Below are 20,885 nucleotides of genomic sequence, written 5' to 3' on the forward strand. Positions count from 1 at the left end.
ATAAACTAAGAATAGAAAGGAAATTCTTCAACCTAACAAGGGTTATCTGTGACAAACCCACAGCTGTCATTATACTTCATGGGGAAAGGTTGAAAGCTTTTCCCTAAGAAATGGAATAAATCAAGAATGTTTGCTCTCACCACATGCCCTCAACATCATACTGGCAATTCTAGTCAGAAAGAATTAAGCAAGAAAATGAAATAAAAAGCATCATAGTGGAAAGCAAGAATTAAAACTATCCTGATTGGCAGGTGTCATATATGTCGTATATATAAAATTCTCAAGAATCTACAAAAAAATTAGAGCTAATAAATATATTTAGCAAGAATGCAGAATGCAAAATCAAAATGCAAACATCAACTATGTTTCTGTATATTAGCAATGAACAGCCTGAAAATAAAATTAAAAAATAATTCCATTTATAATAGCATCAAAAAGCAGAAATACTTAGGAATCAGTGTAACCTAGGAAATGCAAGACTTGTACACTTAAAACTATAAAAAAGTATTGAAATTAAAGGACACTAAATAAATGGAAAGATATCCCTGTTCATAAATTTGAAGACTTAATTTGTTAAAATGGTGGTACTTCCCAGATTGATCCAAAAATTCAACACCATCTCTATCAAAATTTCAGTGTTTTTTTTTCAAAATTTGACAACCTGATCTTAATATTTATATGGCAATACATGGGACAAAGAATAGAACAAACAATCTTGAAAAAGAAGACCAAAGTTAAAGAACTCATATTTCCCAATTTTAAAATCTTCTACAAAGATGCAGTTATTAAGATAGTATGGAACTGGCATAAAGACAGGCATATAGCAGAATGGAAACAGAACTGAGAGTCCAGAGATAAACCTACATTTTTGGTCAGTTGATTTATAACAAGGGTGTCAAGACAATTGAATGAGGAAAGAATAGTGCAAGGAAAACTGAACACCCACATGTAAAAGAATAAATTTGGACCTTTACCTCAAATCATACACAAAAATTAACTGAATAAATCATAGCCATAAATATTAGGACTGAAATTATAAAATCCCTAGAAAGAAACACAGGATTACATTTTTGTGACCTTAGACTAAGCAATGGTTTCATAGATATGGCACCAAAAGCAAAAGTGACAAAAGAAAATAGTAGATAATTAGATTTCATCAAAGTTAAAAACTCTTGGGCATCAAAGGACACCATCAAGGAAGTGAAAGACAACCCACAGAATGGGAGAAAACAATTATAAATCACATATATCATAAGACGAATAACCCAATTAAAATCTGGACAAATTATTTGAATAGGCGTTTCTCCAAAAAGACATATAAATGACCAATAAGCACAGGGAAAAACAGTCAAAATCATTAGTCATTATGTAAATACACAACAAAACCACCGTATCACTTCACACCAACTAGAATGGCTAAAAATAAAACAGAAAATGTTACAGAATGTGGATACATTGAAACTGTTATACATTCTAGTGGAATACAAAATGGTGCAGCTATTTTGGAGTACTTTTGCAATGTCTTAAGATAACAAAGACAGAGTACCCATGTGACCCAGTAGTTCCACTCCTAGGTATATATCCAAGGGAACTGAAAAAGTGTGTCCACATAAAATCTCATGCGTGGATGTTCATAGCAGCATTATTCACAGCAACCAAAAAAGTGGAAATAAGCCAAATGTCTATCAACTGACGAATGGATAAACAACGTGGTATATCCATTCAAGGGAATATTAAGGCCATAAAGAAGTAAAGTTCTAAAACACACAACATGGATGAACTTTGAAAACACTATGCTAAGTGAAAGAAGCCAGATATAAAGAATCACATATTATTATGATACTATTTTTATAAAATGTCCAGAAGAGGCAAATTCATAGAGACAAAATACATTAGTGATTTTCAGGGACTGTGGGGAGAAGAGAATGGGAGTGACTACTAATAGGTACAGTGTTTCTACTGGAGTGATGAAAATGTACTGGAATAAGAGTGGTAATGGTTTTGCTACTTAGTGAATATATTAAAAACCCAAAAGCCCACTTTGGGGCACCTGGGTGGTTCAGTGGGTTCAGTGTCCAGCTCTTGATTTTGGCTCAGGTCACAATCTCACAGTTTGTGAGTTCGAGGCCCTTGTCAGGTTCTGCACATCACAGAGCCTGTTTGGGATTCTCCCTCTTTGCCCCTCTCCCACTCTCACTCTCTCTGTCTCTCTCAAAATAAATAAATAAAATTTAAAAAAAAAACCACTTAATTACATACTTGAAATGACTGAATTGCATAGTATGTGAATTATAGCCAAATTCTTTGAAGGCAATTACCAAAATTAAAAAAAAAATACATTACATACTACAGATACTCCATCAATTAGCCCCTAATTACTGAGGATTTGCTTGATCAATATATATACACCTATTTATATACTGAAACTTGGAATAACCTGTCCTCAAACTTCTTTTTTTTTTATAGCTCAAGCTCTTATTTATTAATAATCTATTTGGAAATGAAATGTAGAAGAGCCTTAGGAATAATGTTAGCAATTCTGAAGCTATTCAGCTGGCTTTCCAAGATTTCTCACATATATGAAATCATAGCAATGATACATTAAAATACATCTAACATACTGAATATACTTATGTTAGTAACTATATTCATTTTGTATATCTTGATTCCACTCATTTATTAAGGGTCTTGTTTAAATTATATCAGCTTTTTTGACTCATCCTCAACTTTCTTGCCCAATGTGTGAATCTCCAGCTTTCATTTTGAGGTCAGTCAAAAGATGCTGGTAAATTCTCTGAAAAGTAATGATCATCAGTAAGCCATGAGACAAAGACAAAGCTTCCCTCCACAAACCTATGCAGCATGAAAGGAATTTCCATCAGCTGGCACCATAAAGCTCTTAAGTCCCACCTACATGATGGATGTTTATCTGTCTGTTCTTTAGAAGAAGAAAATAGTGCACCAACGGTCCATTTTGTCTGACAAGTCAGCATGGCACAGACCCTACAATTATTCTGCTTTTTCACAGCTAACATAAAAATAGCTCAGAGTGGAGACTGATAACCAAGGGAGCCGCACCTGAAAAGCTGCTACGTATTAATAGATGACACCCTTGATGGTATGATATGATGTTAATTAATTTGAGCTTTCTCAAATTGAGTATTCCCTTATCCCCCTCCATTTACATAACAAGGGAATGTTGCTGCTGCACGTTTGAAACTTGGGTTTCCCAGCTGCTAACCAGGTCACTACTTTTACTGAACACCTTGTGGACAGTTTAAGATGGCAGAATGATTTATTTACCACTTTAGCTTCCTTTAATGCATTTTAAAATGCACACTTCCTGCTACCTAAATAGAAACTCAAAACTCATTCTATGGGGCACTTGGCTGACTCAGTCAGTAGAGCATGCAACTCTTGATCTTGGTTGGGGACATGAGTTTGAGCCCCACATAAGGAACAGAGTTTACTTTAAAACAAAAAACAAGGGGCACCTGGGTGGCTCAGTCGGGTGAGCGTCCGACTTCAGCTCAGGTCACGATCTCACGGTTCGTGAGTTCAAGCCCCGGGTCAGGCTCTGGGCTGATGGGTGAGCCTGGAGCCTGCTTCCGATTCTGTGTCTCCCTCTCTCTCTGCCCCTCCCCCATTCATGCTCTGTCTCTCTCTGTCTCAAAAATAAATAAACATTAAAAAAAAAATAAAACAAAAAACAAAAACAAACACAAACAAACAAACAAAAAAAAACCCTCATTCTACGAAACTAGTTGAGAACTGTAAATACCAGTTAGTGGAGGTAGCAGTCTATATTAATTCCACAATAAATAAATGTATTCAATGCACATTCCCTCTTTTCGCTCTGAATCAGCACTCTTTAATGTTCTTACAGGCACTCTTGCTCTGGGACCTTTTCTTCAATTTTGAAAACATTCCCTTGTGTAATCTGAGCTTCCCTGCTTCCATCTCACTTTGTTCAAAGTGTCTAGTCACAGATGCTAACCTTTCTCAAACCTATACCATTCCTCCTTCCTGGAAACACAGCCCAGCCAAAATCCCCAGCCCACCATTTTTTTCTGACGTAGAATAGATAATATTCAAAATTAACAATGGCAACTCTTTCTATTCTAGACAGAAATGATCATTAATCCTTTTGCTGACTTTTGTTGGTTGTCAGCTCTTGAGTGGGCAAGATATCTAGGATACTTATAATTGTGTCTAGCCATTTTTACTAAACAGTCACTTTGTTTTGTATGTATGAAGAGAATAAACAGAGGTTCCTTGACTCTTTGCTTCTCTTAGTTTTACAGAAAATAACATTAAAGAAGGGGATATTCTTTTCTTTTCCCAAATTGGTGATAATTATCCCCACCAGTATCTTCTATTTTTTAAAAGAATACACAAAAACAAAATAAAATATACTTTGCAATTCTCTAATTTTGCAGGGATGTATGAGGATTAAAATATATATATATATATATTTGGGGGAGTCATATGGGTAGCTCAGTCAGTTGAGCGTCTAACTCTCAATTTTGGCTCAGGTCACGATCTTGTAGTTCATGGGATCGAGCCCCACATCAGCTCCACGCTGACAGTGTGGAACCTGCTTGGGATTCTCTTTCTCCCTCTCTCTTTGCCTCTTTCTCAATAAATAAATAAACATTTAATAAAATATATGAGAACACAAACATCTTACACAATAAGAGAATGATACAAAATAATATTGTTTTTTATCATTACTTGAAGTTTTTATCTCCTCACAATGCCAGTTACCAAACTCAATGATCAATCAGATCACATGGCAAATCTGGGATAAAAATTTGGGAACCCAGTGAACATCTGGCTGAAATTTCTCGCCAAAGGGTGAAAAACACTCTGGTTATAGCTGAAGGTTTCTGTGCTAATTATGACTCTAAATTATTCAGTTTTGTTGAAGAGGCATTTATGAAGCACCCTTTGCACCAAGCACTGTGATTGCAACTAAAGATACATGAGCGCAAAAGTGCCTTGAACATAATCCCAACTAGTTCACAGTCTGGTTACTGAGACCTGCCAACCACAAACTGTAAATATGTGAAGGAGATATAACAGGGATAGAGAAGCAATTAATTCTGAATCAGGGGTCAATTATAAAGAGGGAAGCATACCAGCCATTTATAATTATAAGTTAATGTGCTATGTCTCCCTGGGATATTTCTAATTATGAAATGAAGGACTCTATCTTCCGTTAATAGAATTTCCAATGTCTGTAAAATCTTAATGGAAAGGATTTTTATTTTAAACACTGAAGATTGAATACATGCACTCAACCATTATATCTCTAGGAACCCCCCTCCAAAATTACTGTAAAATATTTTAATAATATTCATAAATCTTCAAACACACAGAAAATAGAGGAGATGACAACAGACAAGAAATATCTAAATATTGAGAGACTGAAAGCAGATGGTCTAGTGCTATGTGATTTAGCAGATCAGAGATCCCTCAAATTTATACACCAAAAGGATGCAAGCCAATTTCCAGGAGTAAGAGATCAGAAAATGGGTGCAACTGGTGTCTCTGGCTATGAGACATACAGAAAATTTCCAAACACAGTTTGGATTGAAATTGAAATTGAATTGAAATTGACTGAAAGTCTGTATGAAAAGCAATCAGACCCTCAGGTCCCATCCTCCAAATTATAAGACTAAGCAACCTTTCCTACCCCTTCATGTCTGAGAGCTGAAGATTTATTCTCAAGTAATGGAACCATACAGATGCAGGGATATCAGGGACAGATGGGAGAAGGGTGAGACGCCATATTGAAAACAGGAGGACACCCTACAGCAAAAATAGAAAGAAATGTTCTTGAAAACTATCAGAGAGAAAAGACAAATTCCTTTCAAATAAATGTCAGTTACATTGTGTGTCGATTTAACATTATTAGTAATAAATAACTGAAAACAACAGAGAAAAAAATTCAAAGTGCTGACTGTCCAGCTTGACAATTCTTAACTGTCAACTGGGAATTTTATGTCAGGATGAAATATCACTCAAGTGAAGATGGACTAAGGATATTTTCAGATAGGAAATAAAGTTCAGAGTCTTATAAATCAGTACTGAAAAAACTACTAAAGGATGTACTTTAGAAACAAGCAAAAACAACACACAGAGAGTGAGAGGCAATTGGGTAAACTTGTGTAACTGCAGAATAGAAGATAATTGACTTGGCTTCCAGTAAGTGAAATTAAAGTTAAAAACATCAAATAAGGTGAGAAACAGTGTTTAATGACTGGTTGAGTTTGTTAAAGTCCTCATCTCATTTGGGAAAGTATAGAGATATTGTATAACTTTAGCTAATTTATGGAACTTAATTAACTTTATTTTTTTTTCCAATCCTCATTTATTTTTGGCTCTTGGGGCAATGTCATCCTTTCAATACCAAAAAAAAAAAAAAAAAAAAAAAAAAAAAGGCAAGTTCAACACAAAGTAGAAATTTGAAGTGTAAGACAGAACAAAACCAAGGTGGGCAGGGAGAAGGAAATAGCAAAAGCAAGATATGAGATGTTGCCAAAAGATGAAGGGTCTCCTTGTACCCTCTCTGGAGGAATGACTCAAATATTTAGGTGACAATACACACCTTTCCATAAATACACAAGAGGGCTGGGTTTTTGTTAAGAAAAGGTGGGCATGGGAGAGCCTTTCTGGGAGCCTTAGGGCAAGGCTAGTCTCTCCTCCCTCTCTTGGCCTTCTTTTCCAACCAGGGGAAAAGGACAGAACCCAGCATGTGCAGGAGGTGAAGTAGGAGAGAGAGGAATCCCCTAGACAGAGTGGGGCAGACCCCTGAAAAGGAAACAGCCCGAGACAGAGCTTGGAAGGAGACTAAAAATGGAGATTATACTGTTATCACCTCCCCTGAAGCTGAGAAAGGAAAAGGGAAATACCTGAAAATTAGGACTTCAATAGCCTGGATCCCCCTCTCCAAAACTGCTCTAGAATGGAAAAGCCTATATCCTTTTCTTACAGGTACCTCCACTTGCTATGAAGTAGCTTGCTTTCCTTTCCCCTGGACTACCACATGGATTAGGATGGTGCCCATGTATCCAGTTTTCAGTACATGGTTCCAAATGGGATCTGATGAGACCCAGCTTCTTGGAGAATTATCTTAAAAACAAACGGAAATATGACCTGGACAGATGGAAGAAATGGGCACCAAAAAGAAATACAGGGTTACCCAGAAGGGTAGAAATCTAGGCTTCCCAGAGTGGAAGAGAGGAGACATTTAAGAAACAATAAATACTTGAGTGCTTACTATGTGCCAGGCACTGTTCTAGGAACCTTCCATCCACCTTCCAAAAAAGGAAAAGAAAATAAGACAGAGGCAGAAAATGCAAACTCTGAGGGACAGGAAAAGGGCAGTTGAGGAAGAAGGCTGAGGGACCTGAGAAGCCTGAGGTGATGGTGCTCTGCTTTAGGCCTCCTCTTCTTCTGTGATGGCATCCTGGTACTGGTGGCACTAGGAGACAAAGTCATTCCTGCTGGTCCCAGCTGCAGTGAACTCCATCTGGTCCACACCCTCACCTGAGTACCAGTAGAGGAAGGTCTTGTGCCAAAACATGGCCATGAGCTGGCAGCCATCATGTTCTTGGCATCAAAGACCTGCTGGGTGAGTTTGGACACAGTGAAGGCCACACACCACTGGCTTCCATGGCTGGTCAAAGGAGCAAAGCCAAGCCTGAAGAGGTAGAGACACAGGAAGGGCACCAACTTGACAGCTGGTTTGTGGAGGCCAACATTGAGCTGACCAGGAAAGCGGAGGCTATTGGTGACACTGTTCACAGTGGCTGAGACCAGGTGGTTCTGGTCCCACAGTGGGTGTGGTCAGCTTGATGGTGTGAAAGCAGATTTCCTAAAGGGCTCAGTTGTCAATTCAGTGGGTCTCACCCACATTCTCTACCATCTGACAGTCAGAAAGGGTGGTGTTTTAGGGCTCAGCCAAAGCACCCAACACTTTAGTGAGGGTACCACCCTGAAGGTGTTGGTGATGCAGTCTTGCTGATGAGCAAGGTGCCCACCCCGTAGCTTGTGCCCCCACCTAGCGAGTGGGTCCTCTTGGCCCTTCTGTAGAATGGCCCTTTGTCCAGTTGTTGCCTGCCCCAAACCAACCAGAAACAAAGTTGTCTGGTCTCCACATCTGGTCAAAAGGACCTGAGTGACCAGAGTCCATAGTCCTGGGTTCTAGATCCACCAAGGTAGCATGAGGAACGTATCTGTCACCTGTGGCTTCATTGTGGTACACACAGACGTTTTTCAGCTGCAGGTCACTGTAGGTAGGTTCCAGGGGGATCGATGCCATACTCCTCACTAATTACCTCTCAGAACTTGGCACCGACCTGGTTGCCACACTGACCAGTCTGGATGAGCACGATTTCCCTCAGAGTTAAAATTTACTTTATTTTATTTTTGCTCACCTCAAGGTGTGTACAGGACAAGAAAATGATATCGGATTTTTTTTCTATGTTGCTAATGGCAGGCTAGCAGTATGAGACATGTCCCAGAGGCTACAGCACTGAGGTCTGAATGCAGGGACAGGAAGGTTCTGAGAGTAGAACTTAATTAACTTTAAAGATTTATTTTTAAAATGTATTAATGTTCCATGCTTCTGAAATACTGTCAATGTTTTACTTCTTGTATGCCAGTTACATGAATGTTCATTTTGTGATAAATTCATTTTTGTTGTGTACAATTTTATGTATGCATATTATACTTCAATATATTTTAATTAAGGGAAAGTAAAAAAAAAAATAATTAAAATATTAGCAGCTTCCAACCTGGGAGAGGAGAAAAATAAAGGAATTTTTTTAAACTCTATAAGCCCACAGAGGTAGAAATGGGGTTAAAAAAAAAAGTAAGCAAAAAAAAAAAATTACATATGTGTGTGTGTGTGTGTTAAATAAATAGCAAGAAACATGATGAAATAAATTAATCCAAATTAGTCAGGGCTACTTAAATAAAATTAAGTAATCTTTTAAAAGATACTACTATTTATTGGATTTTCTATAAACAGCCAAACATCTCAGCTATATAATATTGTTTCATGCTTATTTATTTATTTTGAGAGAGACAGAACACAAGAGCTTGAGTGGAGAAGGGTAGAGAAAAAGTTAGAATTCCCAGCAGGCTCCATGCTGTCAGGGCAGAACCCGACATGGGGCTCGATCTCATGAAGCCATCAGATTGTGACCTGAGCCAAAATCTAGATTTGGACACTTAACTGACTGAGCCACCCAGGCACACCATCAGATATATAATATTTAGAAAAGGAATATTTAAATTACCCCAATTTTCTTTGGGTAAAAAAAAAGATTCACTTGATATATTTTTATCTGACTTAGTCATTCTAGTATTGATGGGAAATTGAGTTTAAGGCAAAAACATGGGACAATACAAAATAGTTCCAAGGACAAATAATAATATTGGGATATTTTTAATAAACTTCCTTTAGAAATTGATAAATTAAATAGAAAAAAATAAAAGAAAAAGATAAAAATCCAAACAGTGCAATTGAAAAGCTTGGTCTTAAATAATTCTGCCTCCATCAGAGACTATATTAAGCATGCATAAAAATTTGTCAGGTAGTGGGGCATCTGGGTGGCTCAGTCAGTTAAGCATCCAACTCTTGGGGCGCCTGGGTGGCTCAGTCGCTTAAGCGTCCGACTTCAGCTCAGGTCACGATCTCGCGGTCTGTGAGTTCGAGCCCCGAGTGTGGCTCTGAGCTGATGGCTCAGAGACTGGAGCCTGCTTCTGATTCTGTGTCTCCCTCTCTCTCTGCCCCTCCCCATTCATGCTCTATCTCTCTCTGTCTCAAAAATAAATAAAACGTAAAAAAAATTTAAAAAAAAGCATCCAACTCTTGATTTCAACTCATGTCATGATCTCACATTTTCATGAGTTTGAGCCACACATCACTCTGTGAGCACTGACTGCACAGAGCCTGCTTGGGATTCTTCCTCTCTCCTTCTCTCTCTGCCCCTCCACTGCTGGTGCTCTCTGTGTCTCTCTCAAAAATTAAAAAAATAAAAAAATAATTAAAAATTTTGTTAGGTACCATATATGTCATAAAGAAGATTCAATAAACATTGAAGAACTAATCCCATATTGTCCATGTTCCCTGATCACATTCCAATTGAATTTGAAATCAATCATTACTACAAAGTTTATAAGAGTAATTATTTTAATATTTTCTTAATGTTTATTTTTGAGACAGAGAGAGACAGAGTGTGAGTGGGGGAGAGGCAGAGAAAGAGGGCGACACAGAATCTGAAACAGGTTCCAGGCTGTGAGCTGTCAGCACAGAACCTAATGGGGGATTGAACCCAAGAACCACTAGATCATGACCTGAGCTGAAGTTGGATGCTTATCCGGCTGAGCCACCCAGGCACCCCAAGAGAAATTATTTTAATAATAATAACCACCTCTACCACCACTGTCAGACACCTGAAAATATAATCCAATCGATCCATGGGTTTAAAGAAATAATGTTGGAAATTATAAAATAGGTAGAAATATAAGAAAATAATCCTCAAATTTATATTATAAAATTATTTTTTTAAAAACAAGGTAGAGTTAAAATAAAATGAATTTGTTCAAATCAAGAATCAAAGAGGAAAAAATAGAGTAAATCCAAAGAAAGAAGATGAATCAAATAAACACGCACACAAAGAAAAAAAGGTAATAAAAAGGAAAAGAGAAATGATCAGCAAATACAAAATAAGATAGAGAAATATGACTAATAAACAAACCTCTAATAATTACTACTACATGAAAAAATTATTCACAGAAAAATCATTAATCAGAATAAAGGGAGATAAAGTATAACCCTCAAGGGAACAATGCATTAAGAACTCTCAAAAACATGAATATGTATACCTCTAGCAACATCACTTTAAAACACAAAAGCAAAAATAATTACAAGCAGAAATCGGCAAGATAACAATCATAGTGGGAGTTTTTTGTCTCCTTCCTTCCTTCCTTCCTTCCTCCTTCCTTCCTCCTTTCCTTCCTTCCTTCCTTCCTTCCTTCCTTCCTTCCTTCCTTCCTTCCTTCCTTCCTTCCATTTTTAGAGAGGGAGAGAGCAGGAGTGATAGAGAGAGAAGAGGGAGAATCTTAAGCAGGCTCCACACTGGTGGAGCACAACACAGGGCTTGATCTCACCACCCTGAGATCAAAATCAAGAGTCAAATGCTTAACCAACTGAGCCACCCAGGTACCACTTTTATTTTCTTTTTTATTTTTTTTTAAATTTTTTTTTCAACGTTTTTTTATTTATTTTTTGGGACAGAGAGAGACAGAGCCTGAACGGGGGAGGGGCAGAGAGAGAGGGAGACACAGAATCGGAAACAGGCTCCAGGCTCCGAGCCATCAGCCCAGAGCCTGACGCAGGGCTCGAACTCACGGACCACGAGATCGTGACCTGGCTGAAGTCGGACGCTTAACCGACTGCGCCACCCAGGCGCCCCTATTTTCTTTTTTTAAACAAACATCTCACAAAGTTGATAGATCAACCTCGGAAAAGTTACATTTGAGAGGTTTTTTTTTTCAATTTTAGGGTGTTTTCTGGGTGGTGATGGTGGTAGTGGTGTGTATGTGTGTTTGCTTTTAATTAATGGAGGACTTCAATTAACACTTTCTATAAAAATATTATAAACTAGTCATATACAGGCATAGAAAAATTGACCACAAAAAGCAAGAGAAAATTCAAAAGCAGAAACAGGTAGACAGATAGATGAACGACTGATACCAGCTTCAGTATAGTTGTAATTTCGGAAAAGAAAGGATGGAAATTGGATTTTGAATGGATACAAGGAGGCTTCAACCCTTATCTTCTATATTTCCTTTGTTTAAAAATAAAACCCTGAAGCAAGTACGTAAAAGTGTCACAATTTGTCAAGTATCAGCATTAGCTTTAAGTGTCTTCCTCACATCATTCTCTGTGCGTTACAGTATGTTTGAATTATTTTATAAAAAAACAAACACATGAATAATAATGGTTCCTGGAATATCTGTATGAAATGAGAATTACTGAGATTTATTTTTCAAAGATCAGTTCTCCCAAGTAAAAGACTATAGATAGATAGATCAATCGATTGATCGATTGATCTAAATAAAAGTATGAACTGAGGAAAACAGTGTCATGCCGTGTTGATGTCCACCCTCAGGCAGTTACAGCACTGGATCCCAGTCAATAACTTGGGTGTGGGATCAGGGACCAGTGCCTGAGAGAAAAGTTTACAGAGGCTAAGAAGGGCAAGGACTGGACCCCCACCTGTACTAGGGCTATATCCCGTTCATCAGGATACCAAACATAAATCCAGCATGCGTTGGGTGAATCACTATTCTTCATGTTCAGTCCCAATGCTTCAGGAGAGACTCCCTTAATTTTTGCTCCAGAGCTGAACACCTGACCCAGATCTGGCCAATCAGAGTGCCATATTACTTCACACACACTCCATGGTTCTTGGAGATTCCCATGATTCAAGCTGTACCAATCAGAGCTGTTCCCAGGACTGCTACTGAAATTGTCAAGGAAGAGAAACCCTATACAGGAACCATGAGTATTGAAAGTTCATGAATAGTTGAAGCTTCTGGTGATCATCCGTGCTACCATCTGGGAAGCCAGACAAGAGAACCAGGTTCCAGAAACCAGGAAAGAGAGAGAGGACAAGGGAGGAATGGGGAGAGGAGAGGAAGTCCCTTATCCTCTTGTATTTTTCTGATAAATGAGTATCAATTCTCTTTTTGACTTAAGCTAGTTCTCATGAGTTTTTGTTTTAAGTAAAAGGGTCCAGAGCCTATTATCCCAGCCATAAAAATTAGGCAAAAACCCTAGTGCTAGCTGAAGAAAGATTTTCATGGCCAATGATTGTGCTGATGCAAGAGGAGGCTGACATTCCCCTGGTGGTGATAGATTTTGCAGGGTCATTTATACCTGTTTAACTTTGTGATCGATGGTGTAGACCTCTGAGGCCGCTAGCAGAAGGAAGGTATAGCCTGTGGCAATGAAACTGATTTTTTAACTGTGTGAACTCTGTGTTGGACTTACAGTCTCACCCTCACCCTCACGAGGACAGCCCACCAGGAGAAACTGAGCTCCTCAGCCCAAAACTGAGACATTATTCTGAAGAACCTGTAACATCCACATGAGAACAGCCAGTGAAGAGGGAGAATAACACTCAACAGTCAACTTTCTTTAAATATGAACATAAGGGAAAGGATAGGATGATCTACAAAACTACCCTTTCTAAGAAGCATCTCCTAGGAGGAATAAGACCATAGAGTAAACTTGATGTCCCAGAGATATGTCAAATGGAACTTGTCTAAATAAAACCAGTAATCCTGTGTCACAAACGTGACCCTTCACCCACCCCTGCCCTATATTTATCACATAATGAAGTAGGTAGGCTGCAGTCCCTTTACAGCAGTGCCTGAACTATATTTGGAAGGAAATACTTGATAGAGTAAAAGGTGATGCTTCCTCCATTCATCTCCTGTCCCAAGGTCACAAGGGCCAGTAAGCATCAACAGTTCAGAAAATAAGGAGCAACCACCCTGCCTAAGAGAGGGGGAGGTTTGGGGAATGGTTTGTGGCTCCAGAAAAAGAGTGAAGAGAAGGGGAAAACAACCAAGAGTAAATAAAGGAGTAAAGAGGAGGAGTCAAGAGTTGATATGAAACCAAAGGCAGGAGGGGAGAAAGGGCAAGGGGGTTTTAAGCACAGGACTATAAAAGAAGTAATCTGGAAAGCTTGCTTTCCTGGCACCCATGGTGACCACCATCTGACCACAAGACCTTGGGTCAAGTATACAATGTTCAGGAATGTTTCTCTGCATGTTTTGCAGGAACAAGTGAAGAGAACAGTTTCACAGGTAGATAAATATTATGTAGAAAACCAAAGCATTACAGAAAAAGTATATAGACTCAGGAGATCATGAGAAATTAGGCTTCATGAAATCTTGGAAATACCAAGAGACTTTAAAACTTCCACAAGAAAGGAAGGTGGGCTCAAGGCACCCTTTGCTTGTTCTCAAGGGGCCGTGAGACTCACCCTGACAAAAGATCATCCAAATGACATCCTAAATGACAAAAGATAATCCTGTTCTCTAAATGATGCCATTATCCTTCAGCATGCTCAAAGCATTCCCAGTTTTTTCTCTCCATCACCACTCACATTCTGCCAGTCTGTTTCCCTCCATGAGTTCTCTGAACACATTTCAGTGTCCTTCCCTCAAGCTCTTTCCTTCCCAAATACTCTTCTTCTTTTTTTTTTTTAAATTAATGTTTACTTATTTTTATTAATTTTTTTTTTAATTTACATCCAAGTTAGTTAGCATACAGGGCAACAATGATTTCATGGGTAGATTCCTTGATGCCCCTTACCCGTTTAGCCCTTCCCCCCTCCCACAACCCCTCCAGTAACCCTCTGTTTGTTCTCCATATTTAAGAGTCTCTTATGTTTTGTCCCCCCTCCCTGTTTTTATATTATTTTTGCTTCCCTTCCCTTGTGTTCATCTATTCTGTGTCTTAAAATCCTCATATGAGTGAAGTAATATGATGTTTGTCTTTCTCTGACTAATTTAGCTTAGCATAATACCCTCTAGTTCCACTCACATAGTTGCAAATGGCAAGATTTCATTATTTTTCATTGCCAAATAATACTCCATTGTATATATGCACCACATCTTCTTTATCCATTCATCCATTGATGAACATTTGGGTTCTTTCCATCCTTTGGCTATTGTTGATAGTGCTGCTACAAACATTAGGATGCATGTGCCCCTTCGAAACAGCATACCTGTATCCTTTGGATAAATACCTAGTAGCGCAATTGCTGGGTCATGGGGAAGTTCTATTTTTAATTTTTTCAGGAACCTCCATACTGTTTTCCAGAGTGGCTGCACCAGATTGCATTTCCACCAGCAGTGCAAAAGAGATCCTCTTTCTCCACATCCTCACCAACATCTGTTGTTGCTCAAGTTGTTAATGTTAGTCATTCTGACAGGTGTGAGGTGATATCTAATTGTGGTTTTGATTTGTATTTCCCTAATGATGAGCAATGTTGAGCATTTTTTTCATGTGTTGGTTGGCCATCTGGATGTCTTCTTTGGAGAAGTGTCTCTTCATGTCTTTTGCCCATTTCTCTACTGGATTTGTTTTTTGGGTGTTGAGTTAATTATTTTTGAGAAAGAGACAGAGTGCAAGAAGGGAAGGGGCAAAGAGAGAGAGACACAGAATCTCAAGCAGGCTCCGGGCTCCAAGCTGTCAGCACAGACCCCAATGTGAGGCTCAAACTCACAAACCATAAGATCATGACCTGAGCTGAAGTCGGATGATTAACTGACTGAGCCACCCAGGCACCTCCCAAATACTCCTCTTCTTAGAGTCTCCATCTGTGTTTGGTTCAACTGCCTACCCAGCCCCCTAACAGAAAACCAAGTGACTCCTTATATCCCTCTCTCTCTCCCTTGGTCCCTTGAACACTAACTTGTCTCTGTTCTGCCCCCTAAATATTATTCCTGCTTCATCTCCACTCCTACCATACCAGTCCAGGAGTCTACTCCCTTGTCTAGAAATGGCCATCTTTCAATTTTCTTCATCTTCTTTATAGTGCCACCAAAATGATCTTTCTAAAACGTATTTTATCATAGCACACACTTGCTTAAAACTTATCTGTGACTTCCCATTGCTTGTACCATGAAGCCTGGTTTTACCTGTCATGTCATCTAATCCCAGGACCCTCAACTCTACTCCACTAGCCATACACAACCATTTGGAGTTCCAGTGTCTGCTCCACCATTTTTCTTCTTGTGGTTCCCTTGGCTGTACCCTCCTATCTCATGGACAATTTCTACTCACCTTATAGACACTACCTCTTCTACAAAGACTTCCCCAAGCACAGCTCAGCTATTTTCTTCTGTGTACCTACATCACTCCATACAGAACTCCTAATGGCTTCTTTCATGCTGAGATACGATCCCACTTACACAACCTCCCCTCATCTATGAGCATACTGAGGGCAATGTATATGTCATCTCTAAGTCCCCATCCCTCAAGCATAAATGGAAGTAAAGTTCACTTTAGAGGGATACTATGAGAACAAAGAGAATTCATGAATGTGTGGGATTTAGCCAGTGCCTAGAACACAATTAGTTTTTGAAAATAGTATTCTGTTATCTGTACCCCCACTTCCCACATACACCCAGAACCTAGTCTGAGGCCCAGAACTGAGTATATCCTGTTGTGTCACACCCCCTCACTGGACCCCTAGAGTGTTCCAGATAAACTGGGGACTCTTTAGCAAGGCTCACAAGGCCTTCATGGCCTGGTCCCTAGACTCACCACCTAAGTACCCTTCTCTTCTGTCTTAGCTTGATGACGCTAATCCAATAACTGCTTAGGTATCATGTCTCAGAGGAAGTTTCCCTGGAAACTCAGACTGAGAAAACTATCCCTCTCCTACATCCCTATACAACCCAGATCATATTCCATAAGATCTGTACCAAGTCATATTGAAACCAACTTTCTATGTATCTGAATCCCCATTACACTGTAAACTGAAGGAGAAAAAATTATATTTTTGTATAATCATCATGCTAGACAAAGAGCCCAGAAAGAGTATATGCTCAAGAGAATTCTGTCAAAATGAATGGAATGAAGTTGAATTCAGCGAGGGCAATGATATTATGATCATCCAGATCTCACAGAAGAGGAAACTGAGGCTCAGGGAAGTTATAGAACAAATTAACTTCAGTCTTGGAGGGATGGAGATGTGGCTAGAATCCCAATCTTCTTCTTCTGAAGTCTATGCTATTTTAACACAGCAGATGCCTCCATGAAACAGGATATTTCAATGTTTTTCTTACTTGCAGGATTTTAATCGAATCTTGAAGTGGCTTAACCAGTTTGCAATCAGTGCCCTTATCTATAATTCACTGATAAAACCAGTAAAGCTAAATGATAATCACCAAGATAAAGAGGCAAATTGCAAATCCTGGAACTGAACTTGTTCTAGAAAACTGGTGTTGTCATGCAGATAAATAAAAAGGATCTGCCTTTAGAAAAATCCAACCCAACTTATCAAAAGTAAAAAGTCAACCAAATGCAAAAATCTCCCCACAGCTAACCATGTATCTCATGATATCTCATGACTTCCTGGCCCCTGCGAAAGGCAAAATCTCTCAGAGGTAACAACAACAACAAAAATATATTTAAAAAGTAAGAGAAGAGAAACCCGTTGGTATAACAGAGCAGAGGGTTACAAATGGATTCATCAGAGGAAATTGCTAAAATGCCTACAGGTGTGAGAGGTCCCATATGTTCACACTATTCAGGAATCCTTTGGGAAAAAAAGATTAAGTTCTCAGAGAGAAGACAGTCTGTACCCACTCCATGGATGATGAAAGGCGTCCAGACCTAATTATGTTACTTTCAGCAGAACCGCATCTGGAGTGACTTCTCAAGTGTAAAGACAACAGAAAGTGTGAGATCAGGAGGGGGGCTGGCATATCTCAGTGCAACATCACAGATGCCTTGTGGAACAATGGGACCTCAGAAGTGCCTCACGCTGAGCTTTTTGAGACACCACAACAAACTGGAGTAAAAAAACCCAGGGTTACTCCAGCATGCCTTCACCCATATGTTGACTGAAGAGGTTGTTTCCTTGTTGTCTCTTATTTACTTTCCCCACGCTTACCCCCAAAGCTTTCTTTTAAAGTGTATTACATAGATCATCAATCAGAAAATACCACCCCAAAATCAAGAGGAGCTCCAAAGGCAAACAGGATTTCCTTACTTTCCTTGACATCCTTAAACGTGACACATGCACCTGCTGTTAGTAAAATCTAGACCAGAGGTCAACACATCTTTTCCGTCAAGGACCAAATAGTAAATATCTTGGGTTGTGCGGGCCTGACCATCACTCACAACTATTCGGCTCTGCCACTGAAATGAGAAGACAGCCACATACATTACGGGATGAATGAGCATGGCTGTGTTCTGATAAAACTTTGTTTACAAAAATGACCTGCAGGCCAGATCTGGCTCACAGGCTATGACTTGCTGACTCTGATCTAAACTGCAACAGGCCAGGTAGGTGATACATCTGATCATCTGTGCCATGGCTCCTTCTAGTTAAATTCTCTGTCTCAAAGTGGTTGCTTATTTTTATGCTTTCTGGCTCATTCATGAAAGTGTAGGAAAAAGTGACAACTCACTAATAGTCACATCAAGTAAAATGATATATGTGGAAACATTTTAGAAAATCTTACAAATGTAGGGCATTACCATTAGCACAAACAGATCCAACCAGATTTGATGGGGGTTCATTCATTCACTGTTCATTGATAAGCATTACTTTTAAGTGCATGTGACATGTCAGGTTCTGGGCTCGATCCTGAAGAATAAATAAAAGGCCCCTTCTATTAAGGAATTTTTGTTCTAGCACAAAAGAGCAAAAAGCCAGGGCAGTGTAGTGCCATGGGCCCAATGACATTGCCAGATAATGCTTTAGACTATCCCAGAGGTACTGCTCTTTCTTGGTCTCCTTTGTGACACATCATCCTCCCCCTGCCCTACCAGTCCTTTTGTTATTAAGACTAGTTAGTCCAACAGAGGGAAGATCAGTACTCCAGGGAAAGAGAGAACAAAGAAAGTGTTCAGCTTTTTAAATCCACTGTGAAATGACAGTTTGAAAGCCAAATTTCAAGCAGAAGAAAACGAACTACAAAAGTTTGGTCATTTCTTCCCCCGCCCCCAAATCAAGAACAAATGCTTGTTAGATGAACTATATAGACCCAGAAGGATGAATATTTGATGTCAGGGAAATTTCTGCTACAAAGGAAGAAGAAAGCCTTCTAGGTGCTTGGAAGAGACGTTCAAGTAAGATGAACGCCCCCCCCCCCCATTGTTGGAACAGACCCAGCAGAGAAGGGTGATGAGTTGCACAGTTGTTTGCAGGAAGGAGGGCATGCATGTAGAGATAAGAGGAACGGGGGAAAGAAAGGGAAGGAGGGGAGGGAGGAGGAGTATCAGAAGGTTGAAGAGAGAAAACAAGAGGCTCCACTCTGAATCTCACATGTGATGCTGCATGCGGTACTGGATTGGGGGGCTGCCTTTGTGACCCCCATATATCTCATCTGGGGCTTGCATCATCTGAGTCTTATTTCTGGCATTATCTTATCATCATTTCCCCCTCAAACTTCAACTGATCTATCTCCCTGGCTCAATCTTTGGTTGGATTTATAAGTCTGGAGCCGGGTCAGCTCCTTAATAAGAAGTGAACATCATTTGCAGGCTGGAAATGGACTTCACATTTTGGCAGCAATCTTGGGGGTGGGGGAAAGGGAAGTGCTTTTCAGTCGGGGTGGAGCACATGATTGCTGGATTACAACACAGAATATATATCTTCTGGTGACTTCCCAGCTGCAGAATCCTGGCTGCAATTAGAAACCTATATGTCTAGTCATTTTATCATTTTTATACATTTAGGAGCTCAAGTGTTTGCTCTAGCAGGCTGCAGCTGGCTGGCTGTCAACTCCCAGCTGTTGTTTAGCTGAAACACCACAACTAAAATTGTGGGCCAATATGACCGGAAACCAAATTGGGGAACGAACAAAAAAGTTCAAGATTAGTTAAAGATGTTTAGTGCTCTCGTTCTTTGCTTCAACCAGGTGAAACCCACTCATGTAGAAGAAGGCAAAGGAGGGGATCTGAAACCCATCCAGACATTTCTGAGAACTCTTTACATGAAACAGACACACCCTGCAAACCAGTGTTCTCTCCATGATTATTCAGGTCCAACACGGGCCATTCCATCAGGCTGGTTTCTGGTTTTCTCCACTTCCCAGGAGTCACCAGCTCAGAGACTCAATTCCAAATAAATGAATTTGGCTGCTTAGAGAAAGAATAAAGACAACATTCAACATTTGGGGATAGGGTTGTTGGATGAGTCCTTGAACCACTGTAGGAAAAATAATATTAATCCTGCAGTTGGGTCCTTTATAGGTGAGACTGAGGGGCCACCTAAATGTATTAGACTTGCTATCTGACACTATGCCTTCTTGCAAACAGAGCCTCCCTTTGGATCGAAGCCACTTGAAAAAAACAGGGGGGCTTTTCTCTTCAAATTTTGAGCTCATTTCATCACTAAAGACACCTGGGTTTCTAAGATGGGTCTTTAAGAGATGCATATTCTGCCCTTGACCCAGCACAGGATGAAATGTGTGTGATGAGTCTATAATGCTGCATCACTTATTATTTACTATTTTCACCATCATGCTGTTCACTGGCTCTAGAGTCAACGGCACCAGCAGCACCCCAGGACTGGGGCTTCACTTCAGCTGTCACAGGGCTTTGGAGAAGCTGCCCTTGGAGGGAAGAAACTCCTTTCTCAAGCAAAGAGCTGTAATAGGAGGGGAGAAGATTTCAGGTGGACTGACCTTGCTTCTGGAAAAATGTTGCACCATGTAGCCACCCCCCAGCAACCTGACCCCTCCACTCTTTGAATTCTGATTACAGAACGCCTTCTGGTGCCAGTTGTAGAGGGTCAGGGAAGTCTGCAGATCAGAGTAAGACAGAACTGGCAGGCTCAAGGGCCAGCAGAGTGATTAAAACCACAGAGTACTGGATGACTACTGATCTGGGCCAATACCATAAAAAGGGGGTATGGTATGATTTAAGTCCTATAGGCCACCATGACATAAAGATAAACATCTAACAGGCTATGCAAAGAGAAGAATATGGAAAACTATGCAGGTAGGATTGGCACTTAAGACTCAAGCTGGGAACTAACTTGATATTGTCAAAGGTCACCAGGAACCAGTGTGTGGAGCTCCAAGGTGAGTCAGACCTTTGGCAGGAG

At 39.7% G+C, this 20,885-nt stretch overlaps 1 protein-coding gene and 1 pseudogene across 2 annotated transcripts in view; both read right to left on the reverse strand.

Annotated features, from left to right (window-relative positions):
* AGBL1 (AGBL carboxypeptidase 1) overlaps nt 1-20,885 on the reverse strand; it is an 840,069-nt gene that overhangs the window by 457,183 nt on the left and 362,001 nt on the right. The window lies entirely within an intron of this gene.
* On the reverse strand, nt 7,445-19,174 carry LOC131515841 (tubulin beta chain-like; annotated as a pseudogene).

Source organism: Neofelis nebulosa, chromosome 7, assembly GCF_028018385.1.
Source record: "Neofelis nebulosa isolate mNeoNeb1 chromosome 7, mNeoNeb1.pri, whole genome shotgun sequence".
NCBI classification, from domain to species: domain Eukaryota; kingdom Metazoa; phylum Chordata; class Mammalia; order Carnivora; family Felidae; genus Neofelis; species Neofelis nebulosa.